The sequence below is a fragment of the Orycteropus afer genome, unplaced genomic scaffold (genome assembly GCF_000298275.1).
Source record: "Orycteropus afer afer isolate SDZICR_OR568_19922 unplaced genomic scaffold, OryAfe1.0 scaffold00105, whole genome shotgun sequence".
Taxonomy (NCBI): Eukaryota; Metazoa; Chordata; class Mammalia; order Tubulidentata; family Orycteropodidae; genus Orycteropus; species Orycteropus afer.
The window spans coordinates 4141819-4160963 of NW_006921692.1; positions in this window are offsets into that span (position 1 = coordinate 4141819).

Sequence of the window (19145 nt, forward strand, 5' to 3'; positions counted from 1 at the left end):
TTCAAACCCACCAGCCACTCCTCGGAAGGAAGGTTGGGCAATCCTACTTCCGTAGTGATAACTGCCTCGGAAACCCAAGGAGGGGTCGCTAGGATTCGGGGGCCGACTCTATGGCAAATAACAACAACAACAACATGAATAACTGTACTCCAACTAATTTGAAAATCTGGAAGAAATGGACAGATTTCTAGGAACATACTACTTACCTAACTAACTCAGACTGATGTGGAAAAGTTGAACAGATAAATTAAAAAAGAAGAAATTGAACAGATCATAAAAAAAAAATAATAACAACAACAACAACAACAACAAAGGCCTAGACCAGATGCTTTCACCAGAGAATTTTAACACACATTCAGAGAAGAAATGACTCCAATCTTACTCAAACTATTCCAAAACATACAAAAGAATGGAATCCTCCCTAATTCATTTTATGAAGCAAGCATAACCTTGATACCAAAACCAGGCAAAGCCATCACTCAACAGGAAAATGACAGACCATTATCCCTCATGAATATAGAAACAAAAATCTTCAACAAAATCCTAGACAATAGACTCCAACAACATATCAAGAAAATAATTCATTATAACCAAGTGGGGTTCATATCAGGTACACAAGGACGGTTCAACATTAGAAAAACAATCAACATCATCCACCATATAAATAAAGGAAAAGAACCACATGATCATATCAATCGATGCAGAAAAGACATTTGATAAAATCCAACATCCATTCCTGATCAAAACTCTCAGCAAAATAAAAATAGAAGGGATATTCCTCAACATAATAAAGGGCATCTATGCAAAAGGAACAGCCAACATTATAGTTAATGGAGAGAGACTGAAACGATTCCTCTTGCAAACAGGAACCAGATAAGGATGCCCTCTAGAACCACTTATATTCAACATTGTACCTAGCCAGGGCTATAAGGCAAGAAAGGGAAATCAAAGGCGTCCAAATTGGTGAGGAAGAAGTCAAACCATCCCTATTTGCTGATGATGTGATCTTATACCTAGAAAACCCAAGAAACTCAGCAAAAAGTCGGCTGGAACTGATTGAGAGATTAGCATCGTGGCAGGATGCAAGATCAACATCCAAAAATCAGCAGCAAAAAAAGTGCTGAAAAGGAAATAAGGAAATCAATACCATTTACAATAGCTACCATAAAAATAAAACACCTAGGAAAAAATCTTACCAGGGACACAAAAGATCTGTACAAAGAAAACTAAAACACTACTTCAAGAAACCACAAGAGATCTACATAAATGGAATAACATACCATGCCATGGAAGGAAGATTGAACATTGTGAAAATGTCAATTCTACCCAAAGCATCTCTATATTCAATGCAATCCCAATCCAGATCCCATCAACGTTCTTTAAGGATATGGAAAAAACAATCACTAACTTTCTATGGAAAGGAAAGAGACCTGGGATAAGCAAAGCACTATTGAAGAAAAGGAACAAAGTAGGAGGCCTCACACTGCTGGATCTCAAAACCTACTATACAGACACAGTAGTAAAAACTGCCTAGTATTGGTACAATGACAGACACATAGACCAATGAAATAGAATTGAGAACTCAGGAATAGATCTATCGACTGACTTTTGACAAAGGACCCAAATCCCTTAAATGGGGAAGAGAATGTTTGTTTAATAAATGGTGCTGGCAAAACTGGAGATCCATTGGCAGAAAAATGAAACAACATCTGTACCTCACACCACTGCAAAAACTCATTCCACATGGATCAAAGACTTAAATGTGAAACCTAAAACTATAAAGTTCCTCAAGGAAAAACTAGGGGCAAATTTAGGGGCTGTTATATATAGCATAAATAGACTGTCAAATATAATACAAAATACATAAACAGCAGAAGAGAAACTAGATGAATGGGACCTTCTAAAAATTAAATTTTTAGAAGGCTTATCTCTAGAATTTATAGAAAACTCTAACACTCAACAGCAAAAAGACCAATAATCTAATTCAAAAATGTTCAGAAGAAATGAATAGACACTTCACCAAAGAGGATATTCAGGTAGCCAACAAACATGTGAAGAAACACTCATGATCATTAGCCATTAGAGACATGCAAATCAAACCAACCATAAGATAACATCTTGCCCCAACACTAGTAGCAAATTTGAACAACACAGAAAATAACAAATGTTGGAAAGGATGCAAAGAGATTGGAGCTCACATAAACTGCTGGAGGGACTGTCAAATGCTACAACCACTGTGGAAAGCAGTATGGTGAAGCCTTCAAAATTTGGAAACACCATTTGACCTAGCCATCCCATTACTGGGAGCTCTGGTGGCATAGTGCCAAAGGCATTTGACTACTAACCAGAAGGCTGGTGATTCAAACCCACCAGCCACTCCTCAGAGGGAAGGTGGGGCAATCTACTTCCGTAGTGATACTGCCTCACAAATCCAATGAGGGGTCGCTATGGGTCAGACACAACTCCATGGCAGTGAGTTTGATTTTTGGTTTATTCCATTACTAGGTATATATCCTAAAGAAAGAGCTAGGACAAGAACAGATATATGCACACCCATGTTCATTGCAGCACTATTTACAATAGCCAGAAGATGGAAACAATCTCGGTGTCCATCAACAGAAGATTGGATAACCAAAGTATGGTACATACACACAGTGGAATACTATGCAACCCTAAAGGGTAATGTAGAATATGCGAAACACTGCATAACATGGATGAACTTGGAGGGCATTATGTTGAGTTAAATAAGGCAACCACAGAAGGACAAATATTTTATTAGTTTGTTATTGTAAAGAGTCAAGGAAAGGTTTATATATGGAAGGAAATTTTCTTTGTTGGTTACCAGGGGTGGGAGGGTAGGGGAGGAAACACTGTTAGATAGCTAGAGGCAAGTATTGATTTGGGTAAAGAGAAGGGGAATGTACCAATTGTGAGTGATCAGCATATAGCATTGAGGAAGATGGAGACATTGGGAGGTACAGACAACAAAGATTAACCCATTTACACATACAGTACTCCCTTTTCAGTGAAGGCAAACATGGATACATGGGTGGATAGATGGGTGGACAGGCTGAACTATTAGGTATGGCCATGCAGGGGGGAGTGTGCCCAAGATCATGTGTAAGGTTGGCAGACAATGTTTCTACAACTGTATTGCTATGTTCTGTAAGAATCCCCAAGTGTATAGTAGAGCTGACAAGGGAAAAGATTGTAGTCACTTCTGTGGCACAGACAGTTACCCAGAGCGAGTGAGTGAGTTGGACCTGTCAGCTCAGGACATAGTTGCGGGGGACAACAAGCTTAATTGGCATAACATACTACACAAAAGTTCCACATCCTATTTTGGCAAGTAGCAACTAGGATCTTAAAAGCTTGCAAGCGGCCATCTAGATGCAAGGATGGGTCTTTCCTCGTCCAGAGTAAAGAAGAATAAGGAAACCAAAGACTCATGGAAATAATTAGTCCAAGTGACTGGTACACCATGCAATCCTCAGCCTATAGGACTATGAGACCAGAAGAACTAGTTGGTGCCTGGCTACCACTGTCAACCACTTGGAAGGGGATCTATGTAGGAGATCCTGGATAGAGTGGAGGAACAACGTGAGACAAAACTCAAAATCATTTGGAAAAAAAGGGGGAGGGGGTCAGGTTTGTTGGTCTGATGGAGCTGATTGAACTCCTGAGACTATGATGCTAGTTGCCTTTCATGTCTGGAATTGAACCCACTTCTGTGGTTTCTAGCCAAACAAAAGGCAGGGATATGAGGTGAACATTTACACTAGGTAGATACACTTCTTGAAGAGAACTATCATGGGAGAATAGAAAGGCTGTGTATGAACAGGGAGAAATCTCAGGGGGCAGGAGTGCATGGAGGGTAGGACACAGGGAAGAGGTAACTATGGGGAGGAAGTGAAAGGGAAGCTGCTGCATTGTGGTAAATTGTCGTCAATGCCATGAGACAAAGTTTATGTGAGCTGCTGTTTGGAAAGTTAATTTGCTCAGTAAATTTTCACCCAAATCACAATCAAAAAAAAAAAAAGAAAGGAAAGGAAGTGTGGATATGGGAAAACAAAGCAATGCTCACCCAAGTCAAGTGCCTTTTGTGTGTGTGTGTGTGTTATATGCACTTCATTTCCATGTTTCCACCTCCATAAGCTTGCTACATATCTCCTTCTAAGTGGTTGACAGAAGTGCAAGCTGGATTCCGAAGAGGACGTGCAACAAGGGATCTCATAGCTGCTGTCAGACGGATCTTGCCTCAAGGCAAAGAATACCAGAAAGATGTTTACTTGTGCTTTATTGACTATGCAAAGGCATTTGATTGTGTGGATCATGACAAATTATGGATAACATTGAGAAGAATGGGAATTCCCAAACACTTGTTTGTGCTCATGAGGAACCTGTACCTTGACCAGGAGGCTGTTGTTCGAATGGAACAAGGAGACACTGTGTGGGTTAAAATCAGGAAGGGAGTGCGTCAGGGTTGTATCTTTTCCCCACACTTATTCAATCTATATGTGGAACAAATAATCCAAGAAGCTAAACTATATGAAGAAAAACATGGCATCAGGATTGGAGGAAGAATCATTAACAACCTGAGATACGCTGATGATACAACTTTGCTTGCTGAAAGTGAGGATAACTTGAGGCACTGATGAAGATTGAGAAACACAGTCTGCAGTATGGATTACATCACAATATAAAGACAAAAATCCTCACAACTTGACCAATAAGCAGCATCACAATAAATACAGGAAAGATTGAGGTTGTCAAAGAATTCATGTTGCTTGGTTCTATAATCGAGGCCAGTGGAAGCAGCAGTCAGGACATTAGATGATACGTAGCACTGGGTGGGTAGGCTGCGAAGGAACTGTTTCAAGTGCTGAGGAGCAAGGCTGTCTCCTTGAGGACTAAGGTTCACCTGACACAGGCCATGATATTTCCAATCACCTCATATGCATGTGAGAGCTGGACAACGAATAAGGAAGACCAAAGAAGAGTTGATGCTTTTGAGTTGTGGTGCTGGTGAAGAATGCTGAAGGTAGCATGGACTGCCAAAAGAACTAACAGATCTGTCCTGGAGGAAGTGCAGCCGAGATGCTCCTTGGAAGTGAGGATGGCCAGACTTCGCCCAACCAACTTGGGCAAGGTGGCAAAAGGGACCATTCCCTGGATAAGAATGTCATGCTTGGTAAGGTGGAGGGTCGACGAAGGAGGGGAAGGATGGATTGACACGGTGGTTGTGACAATGAGCTCAAGTATAGCAAGGATCATGGAACTGGCACAGGATCAGGTGGTGTTTCGTTCTGCTGTGCATGGGGTCGCTATGAGTCGGAAGCGACTTGATGGCACCTTACAACAGCAACAAGGTTGCTATGTGCCTTGTTTATTTTATAAATAAGCCATCTATTCCCCTTGCATTGTCCCACCTAAATATCTGGTCAGAGTCACAAAGACCATGGCTAGAAGAGTCATCTTAAGTAATTCACTGAATTACACCATTCATCTGTTGATGGACACTTAGGCTGGTTCCAACTTTTGGCTATTGTGAATAGTGATGCAATCAACATTGGTGTATATGTGTATGTTCATGTAACTGCCTAGTTAAGTACCTTTAAGGAAATTTCCTGAAACTCCCCTACAGCCTTTATGTTTACTTCAAATTATCTACCACATGCAAGGCACCTGGGAAATATAATCCTTTACCTAGTCATACTGCCCCTTGGAATAAAATTACCATCTGTTAGTACATATGGAGGAAAAATATATTTTAGTAGGCAGTGCCTAAATCAATTCTACCAACAATCATTTCTATAGGAAGCTTGAAAATAACATGGTGCAAGTGACTTGACAGAAAAGGGAATGGGAATATTGGTAAATGATTGGTAATGGGAAGAGATGGGTGCAATTTGAATAGGCCTAGACATGGAACACTGAAAGGATACAACCCTGATGCACACCCTTCCTGATTTTAAAAACTCCTGATTTTAAATCTCCTTGTTCTGTTCATTTGACAGCCTCCTGATCTATGTACAAGTTCTTATTAGTACAATTAAGTGTTCTGGAATTACCAATCTTTTCAGTGTTACCATAATTTGTTATGATCTACACAATCAAATCCTTTTTCATAGTCAATAAAACACAAGTAAATATCTTTCTGATATTCTTTGTTTTCAGCCAAGATCCATCTGACATCAACAATGACATCCCTCCTTCCACATCTTCTTCTGAATCCAGCTTGCATTTCTGGAAGTTCTCAGTCAATATATTGCTGCAACTGTTTTTGAATTATCTTCAGTAAGATTTTACTTGCATAAGATACTAATGACATTGTTCTATAATTTCCACTTCTGTGAGATCAGCTTTCTTTGGAATGGGTACAAATATGGATCTTTTCAAATCAGTTGGCCAGGTAGCTGTCTTCCAATTTCTTGGCATAGTCAAGTGAATGCCTCCAGTGGGGCATCCGTTTGTTGAAACATCTCAATAGATATTTCATCAATTCCTAATCCTAGAGCCTTGTTTTTTGACAATTCCTTCAATGCACCTTCAACTTCTTCCTTCAGTTCTATTGGTTCTTGATCATATGCCACCTCCTGAAATGGATGAACATCGACCAATTCTTTTTGGTACAGTGACTCTGTGTATTCCTTCCATCTTTTTCTGATGTTTCCTGCATCATTCAATATTTTGCCCATAGAATCTTTCAATATTGCAATTTGACTCTTGAATTTTTCCTTCAGTTCTTTCAGCTTGAGAAATGCCAAGTGTGTTCTTCCCTTTTGGTTTTCTAACTCCAGGTCTTTGCACATTTCATAATAATGGACTTTGTCCTCTCCAGCTGCTCTTTGAAATCTTCTGTTCAGTTCTTTTACATTGTCACTTCTTTGATTTTCTTTATCTGCTCTCCATTCACAGAGCCCATTCAATGATGGGCTGATGAATGGCAAGGCTTGAGGCTGGCACAGGACCAGGCAGTGTTTTGTTCTGTTGTACTATAAGTCAGAACTGACTCAATGGCACCTAACAACAGCAACGGACATGGCATGGTATTTCAGGGCACAAACACATCAGAAATAAATTTCAGAATTAAAGATCTAGGTTTGTGGTTTTTATTTGTTTGCTTTTGGCATTTTCTCTACCAAACTCTGGACTAGTTGAGAGAAGAGTCTTATCCTAATCATTTTATATCTCCAGTATATAACACAGTCCCTAAAGCCTAATGGATGCTCAGTGAATTCTATTCTAGGGTTGACAGTGTGGGTGGATTAGAGAATATAATGAGAGAAAATTGTTCAATACCCAGAACAAGTTGGACTTCATACTGTAGGTATTGAAAGCTTTTGAGAGAAATAACATAAGGAAAACAGCATATCTAAAAGATCAATTCCATGATAAATTATGAGATGGAATGATGCTTGAGAAGGCCAAGGAGAACATTTCAACAATTCAGATTTGAAGTAGTGTCAAATTAACATAGAAAGAAAGCAGTAGTTAATTAGAAAAGGGGAATGGTTAAACAGATTTTTTGATGATGGGCATTACCTTTGCTGTCCAACACTAACTTTTCCTTTTCTTTGATTATTTTTTCTCTTTATTACTTTTCAACTTGAATATATATGTTCTTCTTGTTGTTAGGTGCCATCAAGTCAGGTCCGATCCATAGAGACCTTATGTATAACAGAATAAAATGCTGCCTGGTCTGTGCAATCCTCACAATTATTGCCAAGTTTGAGCCCATTATTGCAGCTACTCTGTCTTTCGTTTAGTTCAGTAAAAAGTATTGTGGATTGATTTGTTGAATTTATCATGTTCAAGGAAATTTAAGTTGCAGACATAGATCCAGAGTTAAGAAATAAGATCAAAGTGGAGATACTGATTTAAAAATGTTCAGCATGGAGCTGTTTTAATAATAATTAAAAAAAAGCATGGAAGGGAAGACATTGTACAAGGAGAAGAACATAAGACAAAAATATAGCTAAAGAGACCAGGATTGAGAAGATAATGATCAAAGAGGTTTGAAATCATAAAATATTTTTCTTCAAGAAGAAACACATCTTGAAGCAAAACCTTAAGTGCATACCTTCCTTCCTGTTCTTTCTCCTGTATCCATGGGAAGCCAGTTTGGAATGGGATGAGACACTTATTTTTATTTTCAGTGCATAGGTACAAATTACTTTTTACATTCTGTATGTATATTAATTTGAATGTGCATTAATTTGATTAAAATTAATTTTGTATAAACATATATAGAAGACAATGTTGATTATGTACATCTGCATAGCGACGTGAGTTCTTTAGATGCCCAAAGCAATTAGTTTTTGAGCTCATTGCCTTGCAGTAAATAGACTTCTGAGGTTGATATGGTCTGATTGTGAAATTTTATAGAAATATGTTCTCTTTTTCCTTTTCTTTCCCTTGTTTGCTTCTGTTCTCTTTCTTTACAACTCTTGTCCTCAAGAATTCCCTTAGTGAAATGGGTGGTAGTATATATCTTTGTACATTTGTATGTATGTAAATATATGTATCTATCTTTCAATCTATAGATCATATTTCAAAATTTGACAGATAAGATTTTAGTTATCCTTTTTCTATTTCATTTGAGCTCTTTAAATAACATGAGTTACTAATTTCTGAAAGATTAGTTTATAAGTTATGAAAGTTAAATTTCTAATGTGGTTCTGATCAGCATGAGGGATATGCAAAAGGCAATAGGGTGAATAAAATAAATTCAGAAGAGATGCAGTGGCCAAATGACCACTGCCCAGTTGACTACAAAAATAACTCTTTCATTACAACAAGATGACTTATCTTTTTAAAACTGATAAAGGCAGTTAAGAAAAGGAATCTTTTGGAAATGTCTGATTAAGGACCACAATTCTAATTAGGAATGGAACTGAGAAGACCAGGAGCAAGTACAAAGCTAGAAAAATGAAAGCCTGAAGGATTTGAATATATAGACAATTTAGTTTACTAAATTTTTGGTGTAGTCTTGGAGACATATCTTTAGGAGAAACTAGTAAATAGCTTAGAAGCAAACATTTTAAGACTATTATTAAGGGGCTTCTGATGTCTCTAAATGTAGTTTTTCCTTGAGAGACAAACCAAGGTATGAAATTGGTGGTGCCATCCTTTTGAAGATCTTTTTCTCTTAAACAGTGAGCCTTCCTGAATGTAAACACAAATCTTGGCATAGCTGTGCTTGTTCTTCTGGAAGGAATAATTCATTTTGTCATGGTCTGCAGAGGAAAGGATTTTTTCCTGTATTTTGGTTTCCCCTTAGAATAAGTATTTAAACTAAGAAATGCAGGTAATAGTAGATGCCCCCATGGTAGTTTCCCTGTAAACTTTATTAATTTTTCCTAGTAGGTAGGGGAAGGTGTCATCTGTAAATTATTCGCATCTGATTAGAGTAAATTGGTGGATAATTTTGGAATTAGAACTGAGTCATGTCAAAAATTACACTAAACAAGGGTGCCTTTTATTGGATTCAGGAGACTTAATTCTACTACAAGCCATTTGTTATGAAGATATCTGTAATTGTATAGTCTTCAATTCTGCTTCCTATTTGTAACCTTTCATAAAGTAGGCTCTGAAAGTTAGAATAATTACTTCTAGGCATCCCTCTATATTTCCCTTCTAGACCTAGCATATTTTATAATTTCTGTATATAATGAAAGGTCATTCATTCTCTCATCATCTGGGAATGTAGCCTGGCACAGAGATTCTGGAAGCTAGTTCAAGTCAGAGCTTTATTTGCTTTCTACCTCTGTTTACATTCTGACCCCAGTTTTATCTGCAGAAATTATTCATGAAGCTCTTTTTCTTCCCTGTCTTGCTTGCGAAGCAGCTCTTGGGTCTGTAAGCCATAGAGTAGTGTGCTCATCATGCATATATTTAGCACCCTAATCTCTGCAACCAGTTTTAGCTGCTTGTTATACTTTTCTTGACATTTTCTTGTATGCTTTTTGACATCTGCTTGCAAACTCCTGCAGCCTTTTCAATCCTGATATTCACTTGTTTCATCTGATGTTGTTATCATTCTTCTTAGATATGCAGATGTGTTGCTTTCCTTAAAGTGCTGTCCCTTCAGTCATGTTAGAAAGACTGTTCTAGAGACAGATCCCCAGTTACTCTCTTACTTATTTGTTTCCTTGTTTATTGTTATACTCTTTTCTGACTCAGATCTCTATCATTTTGCAAATGGTACCATGCTTTCCCTTTGAGAACTGAATATGTTCAATTGACGTTTTAATACAACCCACTTAAAACAAAACAAAACCAAAAACGCAATAGGTAGTATTTCAAAGAAGGTAGTATTTAATATCGGCTTCCCAAAGTGCTCTGACTATACTCCCTGCAAAGCTCTGTTTCACAAGAGACCATGAAAAGCCTCATGAAATGAACACTTGTCAGAAATGATTTCAATACCTAAGTAATTATCAACCTAAGGTGGTGGCTCATCACATGGCATCATTTTGTGTCAACAATCATTCTTTCTGATCATCAATGCTGAATTAATCATTTATTTGCCTCTAATTTCATGTAGATCTATGACAATACCTGAGTGTTGGTGATGAACTCCCAGTGTAGCATAGTGCTTTCTTCAGATCTCTGAAGATTTCAAAGGGAAGAATCTTTTGTCTCTCTTGAAACATGCCACACTTGCAATATAATTCATATCTTTGGAAAAGAGTCTGGCTGAGATACTGACACACAGCACCCTTCTTTTCAGGTGGGCCAAAACACATCTTTAGGCGGTGAAATTATCCTCTGTAGGCACCTCAAGATTCATGAAAGTTTAATGCTAACATCATATTTCTAGATTGTGAAACAAAAACTCTCTTTTCTATGTTCCAATTATTAGAAGACATTTGTGTAGTAGTTAATTGGTAAAAATCTGTCATTGCTGAAGGTGAAGCAGTAGGGGCTCAGTTTTCATCAATACAGAATAGTGTGATGTCTCACACATAATATTTAAGTAAGCATCTTAACCTTCCTTGTATATTTAATGCAAGATAATTTATCAACACAGTATTTTGAAATATTAGGAAATTCAATGTTTGGGTTCAGTTTGAACAGCAGACACATTTCTTCTGGTAACATTAATAATAAAATTAATTTTACACATACTATTGTCCCTTCTTATGTCATTAATAAAAATTGACACATGATATTTAAGTTTTCATTTTGATATTAGAAATTGGATTATAGAGGTAGTCTGAATTTATGAAATACTCAAAAAATTACAAACTCCCAGCTTTAAAAAAATTACTCTCCATGATAACAAAATCTTTCTTAAGCAAAGTTAACATACATTCTTCTTATTCCTAAGACTTTGGATATTTGCTTTACTATCTTCGAGAGGAAGAAAAAAAAGCATATTTTCTTGAAAAATTGATGCCTCACTGGGTCTTTAAACATTAAGCTAAGTACATGAGTTATTGAGGTGAAATAAGTTGCTTTCAACAGTTGTTAATATATCATCAATAATCATACATGCAATAAATAACAACACATGAGTTATTTCCTAAGAGATATATGACTGCAAATTGCAGTAACAAATCACAGCGTGTGTAAAGAATGCTCATTACTCTAGTGTGTACAGAAGCTGTTTTAACAACTGTATTCTTTATGGTGAAGCTCACCCTAATTAGCCTTGCAGATTCCTTAGGGAATGTGTGCGGGATGTTTGACATTGTGACGCTCCAGCTAAAGGGGGGAGGAGGATATCATTTCTGTACAAGAAAGTACCAGGCCACAAGCCTGGCTTTCTATTCGATCACTTGTAATGTATGCATTGTGGTGAGAGTAAATAGCCTTTTCAAACAAGTAGATAATAATGGTGTTTGGAATTAAATGACTAATTAAATCAATATTAAACATGTAGGCTAGATGGCATTGAGAACTAACATTTATTTCTCAGTGGTGCCCCTTCCAATATAAGAGATAGAACCCGGTTGCCTGTGTGTACGTGCTTGTGCTCCAACGTTTGTAGCCACACTTGTAAGGCGAACACACATAATACTCTCTATTGTAGAAAGCTAAGTGGACTATATATATATATATATATATATATATATATTTAAAATGAAACATGAAAAAAAAGAAAAACAAGGTAGGAGCACACAAAAAAAGCAGCATTTTTTTTTCTTTTTTCCCTTTCAATGAAACATTATATGCGGATTCTGCTGCTCTGTTAGCTTATAGCTTGTTACTAAATCAGACCATTCCTGCAGTGAAAAAAATTGCATATTTTCGTTGTAATCCTTGACAGCTTAAAGTTTAATGGAGGCAGTTTTTTTAAAAGGTATATAATGGGTTGACACCATGGAAAGCTGCTGAGAGCTCACAAACTCGAAAATTGCATGAAATGCAGTAAGAACAAGCTCTTGCTGATTTCTTTTAAAAAAAAAATCATAATTTTATTCTTGATAGAGAAAGCAAGTGAAGGAAAGAGTTAGCTGTTTTGTTTTCTTAAAGTAAGTTGTTTGTCTTATCCCAATCAAACTATTTTCTTCCACTCTGAAGAGCTTCAAAGAGGGTATTTGTTTGAAAGGTCCGAGTATGATGATATAGCTGTTAATAGGCAGAAAATAGATACCTGCCTGAAAGGAAGAGTAAGCAGAACACAAATTACTAAGATTAGAGCTCAATGGAAGGAATACATTTTGCCTCTTTTGGAGAAAAAGAACACGCAAGAGTAAACCAACACCGGTCTGAAAATACCACTTTGCTTGACACCCAAAGGTCAACCATGATTACAGCCCAATTTACAGATTCTAACATACCACCCACAGATAACATGCTCAGGAGTATGGCTGAGGCAGGTTTAGAGATTACACCTATAGCAAACTTTAAAACAATCTTGACAGCTGGCACCAAGATTCCTCTTAGGGAGAGTGTTATCTTGGTATGGGATAATACTTTGATAAAGCAAACTGGTGATAAAACATACTTAGGCAAATATGATGGCTGGAGATACGTAAACAAAAACATGCCTAACTATTTTACATAACAATTCAATAGGAATATAAGAAACTGAAAAAGAAGGAGGCAGAGGAAAAGGAAGAAAAAGAGAATGGTTCCAAAAAAATAATAAGACACAAAGTTTTTCATCTTTGAATAACTAATCTATTATTAAATTTTAAATTCTTTGGATGGCTTTAATTTAAAGCCTGCTTCTCTACTATAGTCAGTAAAATTTACCATATACACAGAAAACCTTGCATGGGTAGATTTATATGGAAAAACAGAGAAGGAGCGGGGAGAGGAGCATTATGCTTCTTCAATGAATTGGCAATTGATGTGGAACAAAGAGAAAAATGTCTACAGAGGTGACAGGCAGTATTAAGACTATTGAGCAAATGAGAATTCTAGTCATAAGTAGTTATGGAAAGGTAGGAATATATCTGAGGGATGGGAAAGAGATTGAGCTGATGCTTGAGTGACAGACATCGTTAACACTCTCTCTGCTCTATGCCTGCCTCTTCAGCTTGCTTAGCATCTACAAAAAACACAAAACCCCCATAGGTCAGATTTTTTGGAGGCTCAGGGTCTATATTCCCTTCTTATACCAGGATCAAAAAGCAATGACTTGAAGGATAATAGAGGTAGTTTGTGGGTTTTCTGGCTGAGTAGAGAATTAAGCTCATGCAAATCTGTGATGAGATTCTCAGGGTTTGTGCTTTTAACAAAATGAGGAAATTTCCCTTTTCTTCCCTTCTTTTATCAAACTCATATATACTTATGGATATAGTCCCAGTTTTCTTCCAACCTCTGTTCAGCTTGAGTGTCAATCTAATGTATCCATTCATAGATTATTGTTATTGCTGTTATTGCGGGATTATGTCAAACCTAAAAAACCAAACTCAGTGCCACCGAGCTCTATCCAACACATAGTGACCCCTCCTTGGGTTTCTGAGGCAGTATCTCTATGGAAATAGATTGCCCAATCTTCTTTCCAAGGAGTGGCTGGTGGATTTGATCTGCCAGCCTTTTGGTTAGCAGTTGAATGCCTTAGGCACTAGGCTACCAGATAGTATTTACCTTTGTTGTCTTTGACACTTGTGATCCTCCAGGTGTCTTCCTTTGCCTTGATCATTTTGTACTGACCTCTCACTTATTGTGTATTTTCTTTCCATTCACTCAAGTTAATATGTGTCTACCCTCCATTCCCATCCTACACATGGTAACTTTCAAAGAATGATTCTGTGTGCAAAACTTTTCTTAACTCTTTACAGTATTTGTCCTTTTATAATTGACTAATTTCACTCATCCTAATGCCCTCCAGGTTTTTCCATGTTATGAGTTGTTTCATGGATTCTTTGTTATTCTTTAGTATTGTGTTGTATTCCATTGTGTCTGTGTACCACAGTTTGTTTATCCATTCATTCATCGATGAGCACTTAGATTGTTTCCCTCATTTTGCTGTTTGAATAATGCTGTGATGAACATGGGGGTGCATATATCTGTATCATGATTTTTATTTCTCTAAGCTATATATTGTTGTTGTTGTTATCTGCCTTCGAGTCGTCCCCGACTCATAGCGACCCCTCCTTGGGTTTCCGAGGCAGTATCACTACGGAAGTAGATTGCCCCATCTTCCTTCCGAGGAATGGCTGAAGCTATATATAGTGGTAAGTATTTCTATTTCCAAATTTTTAAGGAAGCACCGTACCATTTTCCACAGTGGCTGCACCATTTTGTAATCCCTCCAGCAGTACATGAGAGTTGCAGTCACTGCGTACGGTTGCTAGCATATATTGTTGCCTGTTTTTTTTTTTTTTTTTTTTTTAAACTTTGCTGGGTGACGTGATATTTCATTGTTATTTTAATTTTCATCTCTCTAATGAGAGGAACCCTGGTGATACAGTAGGTAAAAGTGTTGGCTGCTAACCAGTAGGTTGTTGGCTCAAACCCACCAGCTGAATTGTGGGAGAAAGGGAAGGCTGTCTGGGTTCTGTAAAAATTTACAGCCTTGTAAACCCTGTGGGGCAGTTCTCTTCTGATCTCTAGAGTTACTGTGTTGGAATCCATTCAAGGGGAGTAGGTTTGTCAGTCAATAGCTAAAGACTGTGAACATTTCTTTATGTGTTTATTAGCTGCCTGAATGTCTTTGGTGAAGTGTCTGTTCATGTCCTCTGCCCCTTTTTTAACTGGATTATTTGTCTCTTTGTCATCAAGGTGTTGAAATTGACTATAAATTTCAGAGATTAGTCCGTTGTCTAATATGTCATTCTCACAGATTTTTTTCAGTCTATGGGTTTTTGGGTTTTTTTTCCTCACTCTTTTGACAAAGTATTTTGATGTACATAAATGTTTGATCTTTAGAACGTTCCAGTCAGCTAGCTTGTCTTCTGCTGTGTGTGTGTGTTCTTAGTTATGTTGATAGTGTATTTACTCCAAGTATTAGAGCCCCTGGAGCTCTGGTAGCATAGTGGCTAAAAGCACTTGACTGCTACCAGCCACTCCTCGGAAGGAAGGTTGGGCAATCCTACTTCCGTAGTGATACTGCCTCGGAAACCCAAGGAGGGGTCGCTATGAGTCGGGGACGACTCGACGGCAGATAACAACAACAACAACAAATTAGAGCCCCTAAATTTACCTCTATGTTTTCTTTGATGATCTTTATGGTTTTAGGTTTCACATTTACGTCTTTGATCCACCGTTAGTTTTTGCATATGGTGAGAAGTATGGATCCTGCTTCATTTATCTGTAAATAGAAATCAGTTTTTGCCACACCTTTTGTTAAAGAGACTGTCTCTTCCTCATTTAATGAATTTTTGCCCCTTGGCAAAGATCTGCTGTTGACAGGTGGGTGGATTTACTTCTAGGTTTTCAATTCTGGTCCCTTGGTCTATGTGTCTGCCATTGTATCAATACCAGGCTGTTTGGACTTATGTGGCTATGTAGTAAGTTTTGAAATTTGGGAATATGACAACTCTTACTTTCTTCTTCTTCAGTAGTGCTTTACTTATCCAGGATCTGTTTCCTTTCCACATAAAGTTGGTGATTAGTTGTTTCATCTTTTAAGAGTAATGATGACATTTACATTAGGATTGTCTTACCTCTGTAGATTGCTTTGGGTAGTATTGTCATTTTCACAAACTTAAATCTTCCTACACATAAGCATGCTATATACTTCCATTTACAAAGATCTCTTTTGGTTTATTGTAGTGGTGTTTTCTAGTTGTCTTCATATAGATCTTTTGAATCTCTTGTTAGATTTCTTTCTAAACAGTTCATCTTTTGGGTGACTATTGTAAATGGCATCGTTTTCCTGATTTTCTTTTCAGAGATCTCTTTGTTAGTGTGGAGGATTCCAACTGAATTTTGTGTGTGAATCTTGTACCCTGCCACTTTGCTGAATTCTTCTATTAGTTCCAGTAGTTTTCTTGGTAAGTCAGGATTTGCAGCCAGGAGGAGACACAGCTCCAGACCCACATGGAATTTGTGATCATTAATGAAACATTCACCCACCCAGGAGCATCATCCACTGGCCCCAGTGCCCCCAAGCACACAAATAGTGGATCTTGGGGTTTTCAGAGAAGTGACCGCCATCTGTCCTGTCACTGCCCCTCTGCCACTTTCTTGCAGACTCTCGGCCTGAAGCTACAGTTCCACTTGAATAGCAGGGCAGCCATGGCCTGTGGGCCAAGTTGGTATTTGACAAGGTCTTGGAGTATGCATGTAGGTGAGTGGTCCAAAGCCCAGAGTCTGGCTGAAGGGAAAAAAATTATGATCATGGAAATGCTAATAATATTAATTAATTGTTAATATTGGTTTTGAGAAGAAGTTATATTGCTGTCTCTAGGTTGAGTGATTTCTCTCTACTTGGCAGACCACTTCAGAGCATACATTTGTGTTGAAATAAACAGACTTAAAATGCTATTGATAATAGAATTTATTTAAAAAAAAAATAGGCTAGAATAAGTAAATGAGGAAACTAGAATTTATCATAAAAGATAATCCTTGAATATATTATAAAATAATTGACTAAGTATATACTGTCAAGATTTTCAAAGATCTCAAATTTATTTTAAAAACATTTGTGGATAACTTACTGTGATACTGACAATATTCTGGGCATGTAGTAGGTATTCATGATTACAGAGCTTGATTACCAAAATTATGAATTTTCATGTTTAAGCCCTATGTGTATTATCTCTTTTTAAAATATATTAACATTTGAGAGTAATCTCCAACATCTATCTATTTATCTAGCGATGTCTATGAAGTCTTAAATTTTACATTTGATTTGGATTGGGCTTATGTTCTGTGATTCTTATTTGCAGCTCTATTCAATGGTGAGATTGTGCATTAAAAATATAGTTGTGTACTTCTTGTAATGACCGTGAGCTTCTAATTCCATATATGCAACTCTAAGTTGATAGATCACAAAATGTGCAGTGTATGTACAATGTTCAAAATAGTTTCGATAGGTGTGAGGGAATATTGAAGAAAACATGGACTTCAAACTGAAATGACATATAGTTTAGTAGAAAACTATCTCATTTGCCATATTATTCTCAAATGACACACTGACAAAAATACATACATATTCTGAGTATGGGAAACGGGTGAAGGAGTTATCAGGTTTGCAAAAGCTGTGTAATGTGTGTGTTATTTGTGTAAAAATTAAGTAACTGGATTGTACTAAAATGTAGGAAATAAGAAATATTTCAAGAGAGCTAAGACAGTGAGTGGTACATCAGACAGCAGCTCCCATGAAGGATTCTGAGAGCTGTGTTAGACCCTTACCGATACTACTTGGAGGTGAAGACATGTGAGAAAACAGACTTTAAGGGTGCCTGAAGCATGTGGGAAATCATAGCACATGTACAGATAAAAGCAAGTATTTCAAGTTCTTGTGGGTGTTGACCCTTTGATGGAAAGTGACAGGTGAAAACATTAGAAAGGTGAGTCAAGGGTTTAGTGCTCAACTGATGAGTTTGCATAGTATTTGTAGGAAATGAAGAATCTTTTCAAGTTCATGATATGAACAGTCAATGTTAAAACTGCACTTTAGAAGAATTAATTTGGCATAGATGTGTAGGAATTTGAGATGAGATTGTTTCAAAATGATTTACGCAAGATTTAGAGTGGCAGAGCTAGTGGCACAGATTTGATCCCATTTTTGGTGTAACATTTTGATATGATTCCACACACAGTCAAAACCAACAAACAATCATATTCAACCAAAACTTTACTTCATTTAACTCAGAAAACTTATTGTAATCAAGTCAGATCCAACTCAGAGTGACCTTACCTTGGGTTTTGAGGCAGTATCACTATGGAAGTAGATTGCCCAAACTTCCTTCTGAGGAGAGACTGGTGGTTTTGAACCACTAGCCTTCTGGATAGCAGACAAGTGCCTTAGGCACTACACCACCAGAGGTCCCTTCATTTAACTAACCCCTTCTTTTAGAGTGTTTCTTCAAGTAGCATGAAGAACCTATGATCAGAAATGAAAATTTCCTTTAAAAAAGGTATTACTGACTTCTGTTAAAATGAAGGAATAGGCAGATAAGCAACACAGACCCTCTTCAACAAAGAAAAGAAAAACCAGTTAACAGAGATGAAGATAATTCTGGAACCCTGATCATTGAAAAGAACTATACAGAAGTCAGCCACAGGGATCCAGGTGAGAAGAGGGAAATCAGAAATGCCCAAAGCAGCAGGGTAAGAGAATGGGAGAAAGAGGAAAACAAAGCCAAGAACACAGACAGAGGAGCAGTCAGCCGCAGGGATCCAGGTGAGGAAAGGGAACTCAGGCACACTCAAAGCAGCAGGGCGGTAGAGGGGGAGAAAGGGGATGAAAAGGCCTAGAAATCTGGACAGAGGAGGAATCAGTCGCAGGGACCCAGGTAAGGGTGGTAGGAGAGGTTTCCAAAAGGGAGGCAAACTTGTCTGTCGGTTTGCCCTACCATGGTGACATGTTGATATGAGTTTTGAGGGTGAGCCACTGGAGTTTCTAACCCAGCGGGATGCACATGGTGCACAGGTATCAGGCCAGCTTACAGACTGAAACAGAATAGGAATAAGGAGGAGGCCATCCACTTCTCAAATATTTGCCAGGGAAAACCTTATGAATAGCAAGGAAACACTGTTTGATACATTACCGTACAACTTTATGAATAGTC